This window comes from Mizuhopecten yessoensis, unplaced genomic scaffold (assembly GCF_002113885.1).
Source record: "Mizuhopecten yessoensis strain PY_sf001 unplaced genomic scaffold, ASM211388v2 scaffold10427, whole genome shotgun sequence".
Classification (NCBI taxonomy): Eukaryota; Metazoa; Mollusca; class Bivalvia; order Pectinida; family Pectinidae; genus Mizuhopecten; species Mizuhopecten yessoensis.
The window spans coordinates 40,266-47,798 of record NW_018408541.1 but is presented as its reverse complement, the minus strand read 5'-3'; the positions used below and the strand labels follow the sequence as shown (position 1 = coordinate 47,798).

General features: G+C 35.4%; 1 long non-coding RNA gene across 2 annotated transcripts; it reads left to right on the top strand.

Annotated features, from left to right (window-relative positions):
• Nucleotides 1-3,120: 3,120 nt before the first annotated feature.
• LOC110460543 lies at nucleotides 3,121-6,652 on the top strand. Of its 2 annotated transcripts, none has more exons than XR_002464025.1 (4): nucleotides 3,121-3,209; nucleotides 4,111-4,245; nucleotides 5,464-5,568; nucleotides 5,904-6,652. It is a non-coding gene; the product is annotated as an uncharacterized LOC110460543 (long non-coding RNA). The 2 variants fall into 2 exon arrangements; XR_002464026.1 differs by having other exon boundaries at nucleotides 4,111-4,301.
• The last annotated feature ends 881 nt before the right edge of the window (nucleotides 6,653-7,533 follow it).

Sequence of the window (7,533 nt, the reverse complement as noted above, 5' to 3'; positions counted from 1 at the left end):
AGTTGTGGTATAGGTGTGAAAAAGCGGCATAAGACCTATAACAATATGCCGTGGCCTGTTGAAAACGAAAAATTAACGATTATGTACTGAAATTCGAAATGATGCCCAGTGGGCATCTTTAGCCTGGGGTATCGTTGATGCCGTTTTGCATGTGGATACCTTAGAAGATGCCCAGTTGTGGTATAGGTGTGAAAAAGCGGCATAAGACCTATAACAATATGCCGTGGCCTGTTGAAAACGAAAAATTAACGATTATGTACTGAAATTCGAAATGATGCCCAGTGGGCATCTTTAGCCTGGGGTATCGTTGATGCCGTTTTGCATGTGGATACCTTAGAAGATGCCCAGTTGTGGCATAGGTGTGAAAAAGCGGCATAAGAACTGTTATGTTAGATACATTTGAATATCAAACTAGCCCAATATTGCGCCAGCCCAACATTGGTCCGGTCCAATATTGGGCTAGCCCAATATTGAATAAGTAACCAACTTCACGCTGGTCTCCATTCGGCGTTACATAACTGTATAATAAAGGCATTTCTCTGCGTTCTTGGAATGTAAGAGCTCACAGTTTCTTGAATAAAGTCACGTATCGCTTTGATGTCATCCACACTGTCTAATGCATCCTTTATACTGCATTACTGTTGCTCTACTATTTATTCGACACGATATGCATATACCAGTTCTAAGAGGTTGTCCATTCTGATGCAATCTGACGAGTTCATTGTTCATTGCAGACCTTCAATCAGTCTACAAAGTGTATGATAGAGTAGAATAATGATCGTTACACTCCACGGAAAAGTTTCTAAGTTCGCGATATTTCAAAGTTTTACCACACTTATAACATGTAATATAATCATCATGACTTTGTAGAAAAATCCATCACGAACCAGCTGGTATTGACAGCGTTTACATGGCCACTGTATGAATGTCATCAACCGACAGGTACGGTTTGTCATGTGGTTATGAAAAATGTCAATACGATTCATCTGTATATTAAATGAATAGCCAGGTTTTGACATTATCGATCTTCTTAACGTATTTCTTTATCTTTTCGCTATAACTTTGATTTACATAGTTCTCGTGTTGACGATTCTCACAGCCTAAACATACGAATAGTTCTGTTATTTTTGATCTTACAATGTATGCATAAGAGAGACACAGAAGATTTTTTACAATTTTCCGATAGGCCTTTTCTTCGTTTTTTTCAGTCTGATAGCTTTGTAGTCTTTTAACAAACAAGTCTGTGTTTAATTCCATTATCATACATATACGTATTGGTATGATCTTAAACCATGATACCGTAATTTACAATGCTGTATTTAAATGACGAGCATGATCTGTTGAAACAGACAATCTTTTGACCATCTTACGTGCTCCGTTGTGATATCGTCAAAATAGTTCCAGTGCTGTAACGAAACACCGCACATAAAACAAGTAACGCAGCCGTCAATGCCAGTATAGAAAAATCCGCTACTTGCGAGTTGATATGGAGAATGATGATGGTGTTTTGTCCAGTTAGCAAAGGTATCTATGCGATTGCAACACTTGATCATTGATGGGTAATGTGGTTGTATTACATCATTGTTTACAATGCGATGAACACTGTCGGTTTCGTATGACATTTCAATTTTCTAGAAACGAATAAACGCACTTTAGGCTCTCCGATTGAAACAACATTTTTTTAAAGAAGTCTCCAGTTATTTGTAAACTCTTCTTTTCTTCTCGCAAACAAACTTTCACCTCACCTTTGACTTTCTTTAAAATCACTAGCTGTGTTAATCCGACGCGACAGGTGACACTATTAGCGGAGACTATAGAGACATCGATGTTGTTACCACACTTAATGGTGTCGATTTGACTCTGCGCCATTTGAACTGAAGTCTCTCGGAGACGCTGGCTTTTTATCATTGCTTTGACCTTTAACCTTGACTTGTCCATACCATACAGGGTTGACTATTCTAACCTCATCCTCCTTTATCTTATCTCATCCTCATCCTCCTTTATCTTACCCCATCCTCCTTGCTTGCTTCATCTGACCTCATCCACATCCTCCTTTATCTTACCCCATCATCCTTGCTTGCTTCATCTTACCTCATCCTCCTTGATTCAACATTGATATAATACTTCATCTTACCTTATCACTACCCTAAACCTCATCTTGTCCCATCCTCCTTGTTTGCTTTATCTTACCTCATCCTCCATGATTCAACATTATATATCATGCCTCATCTTACCTCTTCCTATCCTCATCTTACCTCTTCCTATCCTCTAGGATGATAAACGAACAGCTGTGGTCCGACCGGTTCAACCGTTTAAACGAAAACGGCCCATATACCACAGTTAGTGAACCATTTGCAGATGGTTAACTTTATCAAACGCATTAAAAAAATATATACGAATACGACCTCCATGCCTAAATTCTAACTAAAACATTATCCATTTATCCTTGACCTTAATACGCTGAAGTACCGTCGATCTACAAGCTACAAAAAAAACTTGAGCTTTGCTAACGAGATTGTTTCAATAGTAATTATAGACAGACTATAAAACAATGATTGGAGAGATGAATCTATCTATACACTCATGGTTTGTGGGAAGTAGGCGTCTATGGAAGGGGATCACCGCCATAATTATTTTTTTATAGAATTAGTTACTTCTGGTTTGGAATCTAATCCTATGTACATTTGTATTATTTCCCTAGTTGATAAGTTATAGAATTAGTTACTTCTGGTTTGGAATCTAATTCTATGTACATTTGTATTATTTCCCTAGTTGATAAGTTATAGAATTAGTTACTTCTGGTTTGGAATCTAATTCTATGTACATTTGTATTATTTCCCTAGTTGATAAGTTATAGAATTAGTTACTTCTGGTTTTGAATCTAATTCTATGTTCATTTGTATTATTTCTATGTTCATTTGTATTGTTTCACTCGTTTACAAATCTATTGCGTGTTCATTCCATGCTATGCTAGTTTTACCGATCGCGATTTCGACATCGTTTATGACTGGAGCGCCGCTTATTGTCTTAATGAGGAACTAAAATTCTAGAATGAATTCTAGAATGAATTCTAGAATTTTAGTTCTCATGAAGACAACAGCCGGCGCTTAAAGCGCCAACGAAATTCGCGGAAAATAATGCTCGCTCCCTTAAACCGGAAACATACCCGATTGTGGCAGTAGATTTTGGAAAATGCAGTCGACAGTGCGGTAAGTCTTGGTTATGACAGCAATTGAACTGCAATCTATTTAGGTTTGAGCCAAAATTGTTTGTATCGTAGCAGAAAATCGTCATATTTAAAGTTAGGATGCCGTAGCCATAACGAAATCCCACAAGTATTTGGTAACTGGCAAAATGTTAACCCTGCACACAGGGGTTCGTTACAAATGCATGACTGAAATACAGAACTGTCATAGCTTGACAAAGGGTTAAGTCGGTCTTGGAAGGTTGCGACACGTTTAATACGTTGTGTAGAAAGTAAAACTTTGATATCAAGTATCCAATCACAAGTGTTTGAAATTCTGACTGTAAATTGAGATAAAAAGTATTAAATTAGTCTACTACCAAAAAAGTAGCAATACCCTTATGTTTTATATGATTTTTATCTCAATATTTACAGTAAGGATTTCAAATACCTCGGAACCATATGTGCATTTTTTTCCTGTTCATGCTTCATAATTAATTTTGATAAATTTGAGAAGTGGATGCAAATTTCATATTCAGAACAGCATACAGTGATCAGCTAATTAAAACTAACCGCCTGAAATTAGCATAAAAATCAAGATTTAAATTTTCTACTGTTATTAGATGATGACATCAGATTCAATCAAGTATGCCTCATTCGAGGAAAATGTGCATAACCCTGGCCTGTTGCAGATGTCATATTAAAACTTGTCTCATATAGGAGATGATAAATCTATAGCTATAGTTCATGGGAACAGTGGTTATTGAGTGATATTGGATGTCAATATTGTTGACCAATTATCAAACATATCTTTGATTTAAGTTAATTTGAAATACTTGTTTTAAGTTGTTATCATTTTTTTTCATGTGCATTATGTACAACATTTAGCAACTATTACTGAAATCTCAATGACCTAATTGTTGTAGGTCTGGTTCGGTCAGCATGAAGTGTTATGAAGTGCCAGTTTGCCAACCTGATCACTGGTTTTTGACAGCAGACCATCTACTTCCTTGATACCTGAACAACTCCTACAGTGAAGAGGCATTTCCTGAACAATGGAGGTAGTGCATATAAAAATGTATCATGTTTCACAATGTTTGAAACTGTTTATATGCTGGTACATGTAAATTATTTTTAGGTCACCACCCGTCTGTAAACTTTTAGATATTTTCTGAAGAGCCGGGGAATGAATCTTTTTAAACTTGGTAAGCTTCATCCTTGGTGTCCACTTGTCCTGAAGTCGAACAGCTCAGTGGGTTTTAACTACATTTGGCCTGGAGTTAGAGTATCCTTGGTCAAAGGGGACCCAATTTTGTATAAACAGAGGGTCTGACCCTCCTGGGGGCAGAGGAGCGGGGTCCAATAGGGGGGAGATATTGATAAGTGTTTAAATTATTCTCTTTCAATATGCTGAGAGACAGAGCCTATAGTTGCAGTACATGATGTATTTAATCAGAATATATTCCCGTGATGTTTAAATATCCAGTTGAGGGATTCAGGCCCTCTAGGCCTCTTGTTTGTCTCTTTATTTTTTTTACATCTAATGGTAACTAGTGATGGGCCAATACTTGATAATATATTTCAAAATTGATCAGCTTGCCTTTTCAATTATTGATTACAGGTACAAATTCCATAATTTGATCTGTCCATTACTGAACTCAAGTGTCAAATGTAGAATGTAAGTCTGAGCTATTTATTTTGTTAAAGGCTTAACAAAAAAGTTACATGTCTGGACAAAAATAGGAATTAGGGTTGGGTACATGTAGTTAATGGGTTTTTTTCTTTTTTTCACAACGCTTATGTAGGAAGTGATCCTGACTTTAAGAGTGCTTCCTTGAAATTTTACAAAAAATAGAGGAGGCACAAATCATTAGGGAGAGTAACTGGAAACAAACAACATTTCTTGTTTGGCTCAATATTTATTATATGATTGATGTTATAGTTAATTATGTAAAATACTGAAGCAGGAAACCTAATGTATAGTCAACAACTCTGTCTATTGATTCAGTAATTAAGCACCAGAAAATTATAGACTTCATAATTATGCAATCAGTTTACTACTTCCAGTAAACTGACCATCGGATATGCTTTTGAAACCAGATGCCTGTCACTTAGGTGACATTTAATACAAAGACATATTAAACACACTACAATTAAACTTCATGCTGATCAATAAAAGAATTTAATATTTTGTTTAGTTACCTAAATGGAATGTCAAGATTTATATGGATAACCCGTCATAGTTTTAACTTGTTATTTGAATTGTCCTCTTTATTCAGCGACATCCTCGAGACACAATAACAGAAGCTTTCTAAAGACATGCAAACCATGAGATGGAAACTTGCTTTGTAATTCACTACCAGTGACTGGCAGTCCTGAAACAGGTGGTTAGCTTAAGTATATTCAAAATGAGGTGTTATTATAATAAATTAGTCCTATTATCATAAACACAGTTTCGAAGTTCCATAGTGGGATCTGTATATATACTTAAAATATATGTTTCTTCTATGAAATGATGCTGATGTATTCAAGGTATATTATGTTTTATTGTAGGTTTAGTATGAACCAACTTTTAGTCAAATTTCAAAAATTGAATGGGTGACCTCGCAGAGTATATATTGCTATTCTCCCACAAAAGCATATCATACAGTTACAACTATCATATCTACAGTGTCTATGTCTGATTCATGACAATATTTTATTTTTATTTTTTCTCCAGAATGTCCAACTTTTCTTGGCAAATCCAGACCTACCATCAGGATGCAGTGTCATGTAAGACACTGCAAGAGCTTTGTCTTTCTGGGATTCCTAAGCCTTTGAATGGAGAAAACAAGACATTGCTGCATATATGACGATGAAAATACCATATTGTTGGACATTAATTAAAAAGAGCATTGACCAATGACATGTATACCGTGGCTAGTGATTGATAATTGTTGTGATTTTTCTGATTTGGCCATACAGTCAGAATGAAGGAAAGACAAATATCATGGATATACACAGATACACTTTTAAGCTCCTCTGGTACAAACTGTCATAATCTTATGGTATAGTGAAGTGTCTGTCATAAGTCTGTCTGTCAACTTTTTCTTTAAATTACTTTTTTAAATTGAAAATCACAGGGCCCTTATATTTGGTCAGCAAGTACTTGGGATAAATACTTTAAAGTTTCATCATGTAGATTACCTTGACCTTCTTTCAAGGTCACAGGTGTCCAAAACAGGCATCAGTTTCTTAAAAACTGGTCTTGAGTCATGATATTTCATGATGATTATATTTTATTCAGTATTCCTTTGCATTGCTTTGTTTAAAAAATATTTTTTTCAAATTGTTCCATCAAATATATGTACATGTATGTAGATATATGTAATGACAGCATACTTGTTGATAACTTTGTCGTAGCGATTGTTTTGTTAACTTTTATGCATATTGATATTTTTTTATGAAATTAAATCATTGTTTATCTTCATTTTTGTATGTTTGCCTCACAACAGAAACGTATACGTCTCTGCTCACAAGTAACATTTATNTTGTTTCAATTTAACATTCTTATCAAAAACTCCTGTTTCATTGGTATGGACAAAAACAGATAATGGTTTACTCTGATTGACTCTAAAAATAACTTGTTAGGTGGAGGAAGTTGGTTCATATTCTTCTATCTTTGACCTATGGTAATCTTGCCTCAAAAGCCACTTAAAACTCTTCTCCAAACTTCAGCTAAAATGTATATAAGAATATGACATGCACAGTACAGGTGATAAAGAATTAATTGTAATTGGGGTGGTGGTGGGGTGAGATTGTCATAGGGGGTAAGAGATTGTTAATTAAGTTACTGCAACGTTTAACCTACATACTTTTGCTTATTATTTTTTTCACTTTTGTTTTAAATGTGTGTATTGGAGTGGGGAAGAAAAGCTCTACGCTCTGTCAATATTAGACTCGCATTTAGTTTATGTGATTATTTTCTGGACTTGAGCAAGTCTAATTGTTCTTCTAGTGCAGGCCCTTAAAATGTTTCTCGCACTGTCCGAGTCTACATCAATATTGACGGCGTCATTAATATGTTCTTGAACATATATTTAATTTATGCAGTAATGAATATAAGAACCTTAAAAATACAATAGTCAAAACGTAAACAAATAACGACATTGCGTCCGTACGGTGATCCGGATGCGGTTGGGGAGCGGTCCGTGTATATTTAAGACGATCGCAGCGCAGCTCGTCGTCATAATGAGGAAACCTAACGTATTTCAACTGCTGGCTTACTCGTTTACTAGTTGACTAGTTAGCTATTTCTGAATTCAAAATTTGTTTCGAATTTCTGTTTTACAAAAATGACGAAAGCTTCA